Source organism: Setaria italica, chromosome V (genome assembly GCF_000263155.2).
Source record: "Setaria italica strain Yugu1 chromosome V, Setaria_italica_v2.0, whole genome shotgun sequence".
NCBI lineage: Eukaryota > Viridiplantae > Streptophyta > Magnoliopsida > Poales > Poaceae > Setaria > Setaria italica.
Window position 1 is genome coordinate 11,561,255 of NC_028454.1, and position 8,735 is coordinate 11,569,989.

Consider the following 8,735-nt stretch of genomic DNA (forward strand, 5'->3'; position numbering starts at 1 on the left):
ATTCGCGAGATGAATCTATTAAGCCTAATTAATCCATCATTAGCAAACAGTTACTGTAGCACCACATTGTTAAATCATAGACTAATTAGGTTTAATAGATTCATCTCGCGAATTAGACTCCATCTGTGCAATTAATTTTGTAATTAATCTATGTTTAATACTTCTAATTAGCATCCAAACATCCGATGTAACGGGTGCCGAGGATCAGAGTACGCGACAATGCAACGCCCACGACGCATTCACAGGCAGCTAACGTCGCCGACCTGCCGTCCCGTATCCGATCCAACGACTAGGAGCCTCTTGTCACGCATTACGTAGCAGCTCGACCGATGGATCCTATCGTTGACATCTTGTCGTCTTAAATGTTCACCGGCAGGCAAGGCAAGTGCATGCTCTTCTGTCTTGAAAGTTCAACGGTATCGACCCGGCCTGCGTGATCAAGGCAGAGAGTGATGTTAAGTAAAATTCCATGTTTGGATTTCAGTGAAAACAATTCCTTAAATTCAGAAGGGGGCAAAATGAAGCTCAGCTTGTGAATGAGAAAACCATGTGCCCCAGACCTTTCAAACTCTTGCTAGAACCCCCTGAAACGGTCCTTCTTGACAGGTTGTGCAATGCAAACCCGTTCACACAAAGTCCACTCTAACTACACTACTGAAAAACTCGGCATTCGTCCCAAGGCTATGTGAGTATTAGTACCGGGTTTAACAGCTAGTTTCTTAGGAGCCATCCGTGACCCCTTTTAGTACCGGTTGGGAGCTCCAATCGGTACTAAACGTCACCCATTAGTACCGGGTGGAGCTCCACCCGGTACTAATGTGCCTGAGGTCCTTTAGTACTGGGTGGAGACTCCACTCGGTACTAATGGGTACCTTTAGTACCGGTTGGAGTCCCCAACCGGTACTAACTTCCCTCCTATAAATCAGACGTCTTCTTCCTCCTGCCCGAGCCATTTCCTCCAGCTCGAGCTTCATTCATTCATGGCAAAATAGGGGAGGTGCTGCTGGATTTTTGACCATTTCGTGGGGATTTCACTCGTTCAAGTGTTCTAAAGGTTAGACACTTCATCCTCCCTTGATACATGGTTAGTATACTAAGTTTTATGCTTTAGAGCTAGAGTAATTTGTGATTTTTAGAATAAGGTACAATGGAGAAATTTTTTATTTATACGCATGTGTTATTTAGAGCTCATATTTGTGATTTTTAGAATAACCTACAATTTTTTGGATGTTTCGTATTTGTCAAAGAAATTGATACAAGGTTAGAGGAATAATTTCATAGTTTAGTTCTTTACAAATATGAGCTAAATAAATTATGGGGAAAAATATAATTTGTTCATATTTTAGTCATTTGCAAATATGAGCGAGATAAATTGTGGTACATAGAGATAATAAGATGAAATAGAGATATGTAATTAGTCATTTTTAAAATAAGCTACAATGGAGAAAATTTTCATTTATATGTTATGTTTGAGCTGAATAAATTGTGGGGGAAAATATAATTTGTTAATAGTTTAGCCATTTGCAAATATGAGCTAAATAAATTATGGTACATAGAGATGGATACTGTTGCTGGAGATAGTGGCGATGGTGGGGTGATCGTCGTTCCTCTTGCGGCAAGGAGAAAACCATAGTTGGCCCTCATGATAATCCGAAGAAAATGAGCACGTGGGAGACAACAATGCTCCGTTATTTGGAAAGATGTTATGAAGATGTTGTTGCGGCGGGTTAGGAACCTCTTTTTGGTGGTCGTTATGCTCCACTGCCAGTTTTGGGGGTTTCAGGTCTACTGAGTACTACCGTCACAAGAGGTAAAAATAAACCACAGGATGAGGTTGGGTCAGTGAAACCTTCGTCTTCACTACCCAAGGATGCTTAAAATTCTCCTAACTCAGTGGATGGTTTGTCTTAATGTATCATGTTGTTTGGGTCTGAAATTTAAATTTGTTTATTTCTATCTAAACTTTCAGCAACATTTGAGTTTGTCGTAGTGTATCATGTTATTTTGGGTCTGAAATTTAAATTTGTGTATTTCTATCTAAACTTTCAGCAACATTTGAGTTTAATGAATTTTGTATCATATTTGTTATTTTTTATGTATAATTCTATGGATGATCAAAATATCTTTGGTTCGATAATGCTTTGTAGATGGATCGGCAATTGATGTACAACGCGGACAAACGCTTCATGGAGTACATTAGCGGCTTGCGTGGTTTTATTGATTTGGTAGAGTCCAACAAACTACCATCTGGTTTCATTTGTTGTCCATGCTGAATTTGCAAAAATGAGAAATATTACTCATCCAGAAAGACTATTTCACGCCCACATATACAGTTTGGGATTCATGCCTAAATATTTTGTTTGAACCAAGAATGAGGAAAGAGGAGTTATGATGATGATGATGAAGATGATAACTACATTCTTGACTGGACTCAAGGAGGTGCCTTTGCAGATGCTGCAATAGGCGAGGCTGAAGAAGAGATGGTTGCAGAAGAAGGTTCTACTGATGATCTAGGTTAGGTGTTGCGAGATGTAAAGGAAGATTGCAAGAATGTGAAGGAGTCAAATAAGTTCGAGCATATGTTAGGTGATCATAAGAAATTGTTGTACCTAGATTACAAATAGGGGCACAAAAAGTTGGATACCACACTAAAAATACTACACTGGAAGATAAAAAATGGAGTTTCTGACAAGGGTTTTGATAAATTAATGAAAATCATAAAGAACATGCTTCCCGAGGGGAACAAATTGCTGTACTCAACGTACGAAGCAAAAAAGGTTGTTTGCCCTCTGGGTTTGGAGGTACAAAAGATACATGCATGTCCTAATGACCGTATTCTCTATCGCGATAAGGAATATGAGAAATTGAAGGCTTGTCCTGTGTGCAAAGCGCTGCGTTGTAAGATCAGGCAAGATGATCCTGGTGATGTTCAGGGGCAGGCCAACAAGAAGAAAGTTCCTGTGAAGATAATGTGGTATTTCCCTGTAGTACCATGCTTGAAGCGTTTGTTCAGAAATAAGGCACATGCAAAGTTGATGCGTTGGCACAAAGAAGAACGTAAGGAAGATGAAATGATCAGACACCCCGCTGATGGGTCCCAGTGGAGAACAGTTGATAGAGAATTTTCCGAGTTTGAAAAGGATGCAAGAAACATACGGTTTTGTTTAAGTACGGATGAGTTCAATCCATTCGGTGAGTTTAGTAGTGGTCATAGTACTTGTCCTGTGACCTTATGTATGTTCAACCTTCCGTCCTGGATGTGCATGAAGTGGAAGTTCATTATGATACCGGTAATTATCGAAGGCCAAAAAAACCTGGCAACGACATTGATGTTTACCTAAGATCGTTGGTTGATGAACTTTACTGTTATGGAAGGAAGAGGGTGTACGTGCATGGGATGAGGATAAAAAGGAGACTTTTAATCTACGAGCATTCTTGTTTGTAACCATCAATGATTGGCTGGTGCTTGGTAATCTAGATATCAAGCCTGCACGCACTGTTTAGATGATACTTGCAGCATGTATTTGAAACACTATAGGAAGGTCGTGTATACGGGCTGTCATCGATTTCTTCCTGCTAAGCACCCATTAAGAAAGAAAGGGAAGCATTTTGAAGGGGAGGAAGAAAAACGAACTAAACCCATTCACCATAATGGTAAACGTGTATTTCTATGATAAAGGATGCGAGGGTAGTCTTTGGCAAGGGCCCTGGTAGCCACATCCTATTGACACAATTGCTGCTGTTGCACCGAGGGGTATTCTACCAGAAATGTGAGAATGGCAATTGTGAAGCTATATGTATTGCTCAACATGATTTCTCAGAAGGCAATCCATCCAAACAATCTACTAAAGTTGCAGAATGATGTGGTGCAATGCCTTGTCAGCTTTGAGATAGTTTTTCCACCTTCTTTCTTTAATATCATGACCCACCTTCTAGTCCACCATGTTGAAGAGATTTTTATTCTCGATTCTGTATTTCTACACAATATCTTCCCTTTCGAGAGGTTTATGGCAGTTCTAAAAAAGTATGTTCGTAATCGTGCCTGTTCATAAGGAAGCATTGCAAAGGGGTATGGAACAGAGTAGGTCATTGAGTTTTGTGTTGACTTTATTGACGACCTGAGTTCGATTGGAGTCCATGTATTACACCATGAGGGGAGACTCAAGGGAAAGGGCACACTAGGGAGGAAAGCTCGGATAAACATCGATGAGAGCACATTTCACGGTCAAATAACAATAATCCCTGGTGGCTCCATTCTTGGAGGAGCACAAGACCATTGTACGGTCCTCAAACCAGGGGAAGACTGAGGTCTGGATTACATGTCATCACATTGACACTTTCGCTTCTTGGTTGTGGCAACGACTGATGGGTGATGACACGATTGAAGAGCAATTAGTATGGTTGGCTAGGGGTCCATCTATCTTAGTATCGATATTCCAAGGATACGAGATAAATGGGTACATATTTTACATGGCAGTCCAAGACCAAAAGAGCACAAACCAAAATAGTGGTGTCCGTATAGATGCAATAGACGATAATGGAAAAAAAAGATAGATACTATGGTGTTATTGAGGAGATATGGGAACTCGACAGTGGACCTTTGAAAATCCCTCTGTTTCGGTGCTAATGGGTGAAACTTACTGGAGGAGATGTAATGACAGATAACTATGGGATGACAATAGTGGTCCTCAATAAGATTGGATACAGAGACGAACCATTCATCCTAGCTAATGATGTGACTCAAGTTTTCTACGTGAAGGACATGTCAAGCAAACCAAAACAGAAGGGTGCTAATAAGTTAGATGACCAGCCAAAGCGCCATATAGTTCTTCTAGGGAAAAGAAAAATCGTTGGAGTTGAGAATAAAACTGATATTTTAGAAGATTATGATCAGTTCGATGATTTTCCTCCATTTTCAGTCGAGGTTGACCCAAGCATTCTATTAGCCAAAGAGGACGCTCCATAGTTACGCCGCGATCACAACCAAGGGACGTTCGTCAAGAAGAAGGTTATTAACGTTCTATTAGATGATGACGTGTAATGTATTAGAACCATTAGGAGCTCCTTTAGTACCAGTTATTTAAACCGGTACAAAAGGACCCCTTTTAGTACTGACTTAGCAATACCGGTTGCACAACCGGTACTAAAGAAAGGTTTGGACCCGGTACCGAAGGCACTTTCCCCCGCAGTGCTAGCTGCTAGCCCTTGTCTGTAAGCATAGAAAACAATGACATCGCCTCAGTGACACACATCACAGGCTGTGACGTTACAGAAAGATACATGTCTCCATCCATCGACCAGTTCAGAATCAGAACACACATATGTACATGACAAGTCTTATCACGACGCATTCATAGAGCGATAGGCGGTGACGCCATGCCTATACACAATACTTTTTAGATATGCATTAAAAAAGATCGAGATTTTTAGTCTTAATTTCATTAGTAGAGAATCGACCTTCCATTCAGCGATAAAAAAATCTCGAACGAAATTTCGTTGTAGCAGTCCGACATATATCGCATCTATCGTTGACGTTTGCAAAGTTCATTCACCGGCCGGTTGATACGCCGCTCATCTCATCTAGATGTGCTCCCATGTATTGCATCCTTGGAAACATACCTCTCATCACACGCACCGAGGCAGGCAGCAGGCGTAGCGTGTCAGGCACCTGAATCCCTAAATGGCTAAAATGCTCCATGATACGTTGACAGATTTTGACGATCTGTACACATGCATGCATTCCTGCAAGACTGCGATGGCCACCCTAGCTTATGTGTGTGTATAGATGTAGCAATGTTTGCAGGAGTAAGTTCAGTTGTACCTAACATACGTGCACTGCTACTCCAATGCGCATAAATGCCCCACTCCATCGGTGCACTTAGCTTCTTCCATGTGGCATGTTTGTGCTGTACTTGGTCATGGTCATTGCCATCGATGTGCTTTGGGATCCATCGATCGGTATTGTATGGATCTCTGATGGCTTCGTGTAACTCATGTACCACCAGTCCTTTACAGGTCTTGTTAGCACTTTACATGGACCATGACAGGGAGAAAATATTAAAAAAGTTGGATGTAGTAGTGGCATAAGAGACTTTCAGCATATAATTGGTTCCACGTTTCTAACTTACTGGGTCGTCCACTCTGGCTCTCGGTGAACTTCTATATCATACCACTGGTTTGGCTTTGAAATCTACTATGCATGAGTGAGTGATTAGACAAAAATGAGTAACTTCTAGTCTACTACACTATGCATTTTGATGGCTTCCTCCGACTCACGTACGGCCGCCCATTGAGGGCTTATATTAGAGAAGTGAGGTGACGTTGCTTAAGCAAGCACACCGTGTTTCATACTTTCATTTGTGAACCTATAGAAGGTATTGTGAACATAATTAGGTGTCACCTAAGTTTTTTATGTGGCAGAGAATACAAGAGAGAATTACTCGCTCTGGTAGACACTGCCACGATAATTGGTTGCTTTAAGAATTCCTAATAAGAAACAACAATGCGGTATCATGCATTGAAGGAGGGGTCTCTGTGTACACGCCAACTTAATATCTATGGCATGGCAATCCTGAATATATAGCATGATGATACCATGGATTTGGGACTAGTCTTAGAGAAGGTTTTTTTTTTAAAAACGAACGAGGACTGCCGATTATATTAAAAAGAAGATGAGAGCCCAGATTAAGTAGTACAATAAATAAAAACACAACAAAAATAACAAGAACCCAACCCTAAGCAACTCCAACAAACACGCGTGGCACCACTCAAAACACTACAAACTCCAAGCCACTATTCCAATGCTACACACTAATCAGCCATCGCAAATTTCACAACTCAACATCACCTCGACCGTTGCTTGTCTACTATATGAGGCGCTAGGTGCACATATGGGTGGCATTAGCTTGTATCACGGACCTCGCCGCATTTTCTACTGCCTCTTGTAGATCATCAACACCCTCCCCAACCATGCCGATTAGGGCATTGATCATCGCCTCGGCCTCACCATCATCAAGGTTGAACATCTCGTTCAGAGCAGTGGTCACCTCCACTAGTAGGGGGCCATTGAACGTGGCGAGGAACTCTTGTATTGCAGCCTCAATTGGTTGAGGCTCATCATTCAAAATCCCAAGCTTGCGACAAAGGTTTTGTTGTGCTCGTTGCATTTGAGTCATCGGACGAGTAGTGGAGGGACGCGCGCTACGTCGTACCGAGGACATATCAAAAGTGCGTCGCCGGCGCTAGCGAGGAGCTAATGTAGGCGATGGAGCTCTCTGTAGCTCTGGGGGTTGAAGCATCGAGCGTGGTGGGGTGGTGAAGAGGTTGGCCACACCCTCGACGTCATGCTGGCTTGCCAGCTGATCATCAAGTGGAGCTGTCTCGCCACCCATTTGTTTGTTAATGTTGCTATTGTTCTGGAGCAATGCGTCAACGGAGCTAGCTGGTGTTGGTGTTGAATTCCTTGGTGGAGAGGGTGGCTACAACACCGGTAGAGGTGGAGTGCCGAAGAGGCTTGCAATCCCCGGCGTGGCCGACCTGCGCCCTACCAAGTTGTTATCGATGGTAGCAATTGTGGTCGAGCTTGCAGCGGTGTGGACAGTTGAAACTGGAATGTTGATGTGGACAGGTGGTGTGCTGTTGCCTGCTAGCTCTTTGTTGGAAGGGAGTGTCTGCTTGCCAATGTCATCCTTCTTATTGTTCGCAGCATGTGAATCCTTGGTGGCCACCGGCCGTTTGCTAGAGGGGTGCAACATGCCACCCACGTCCCCTTTCAGCCTAGCGCAGATGTCAAAGCTAATTATGACGACGATAATTTTGTACATTACTCATATGAATGAGCATTTTTATTATCTTTGGAACGGTATCAGATGTACTGTTGATGATAAACCCAACTCAAGTTATAATTGCATACCGCTCCCTCTGCTCATTTTCATAGGGACCGTGCAAAATCAATCTTTGAACATAATTCTTTTACAATATGGATTCTCATAATAACCATTAATATAGTTACAAAATTATTATAGTTACAACCTTTGAGAATGCTTTTAAGTAAAAATCTAATGGAATCGATTTACCGCATATGACTCACATATTATTGTACTTTGGTCAAAGCATGAACTTATATTCGTTTTTGTTAAAAAGCATGAACTTATACAGTCAAACTGGTCTTTATAAAAAAAAATCAAAGGAAGGAGTGCCTCTTATTGACTTATACCAATAATCTTTTCTTCGTAAAAATAACAGATGCCCCATCAGAGGGAAGTACACATTCTCGAGCAGGAAGGGGTATGGTGCTCATTGAGTCACACGTTCCGGAAGAAATTGGCTCCTCAGTCCTGCAAGCTACACTGTCCCAGGTGATCTTCCAAGAGATCTTGCTGCGATCTCTTCGCAGGATAGGATCTTCCAGGATGTGAACCAACGACCGGGCACCCCTGACGAGCGACGACCGCTGCTAATCCTCTCCTCTCTCGTGCAGTCACATCTGTTACGTACAATAATTAATTGGCCGACGTGGCCTTACATATGGAGTAATCACGAAATTTGGTGCCTATTTCTTCTTAATTAAAAGCCACCGAATTGCTTCAATGTTTTCTAGTTTTGTATATTGCAATTAATTTGAAAAAAAAAGAGGAAACAAAAGAAAACTTATAAAAAAAGTATGTAGTGTCACTGACATGTGTGGGTCCATCCTTTGCTGGGGCCCTTTAATTGCTGCGTATCTAAGAAAACTT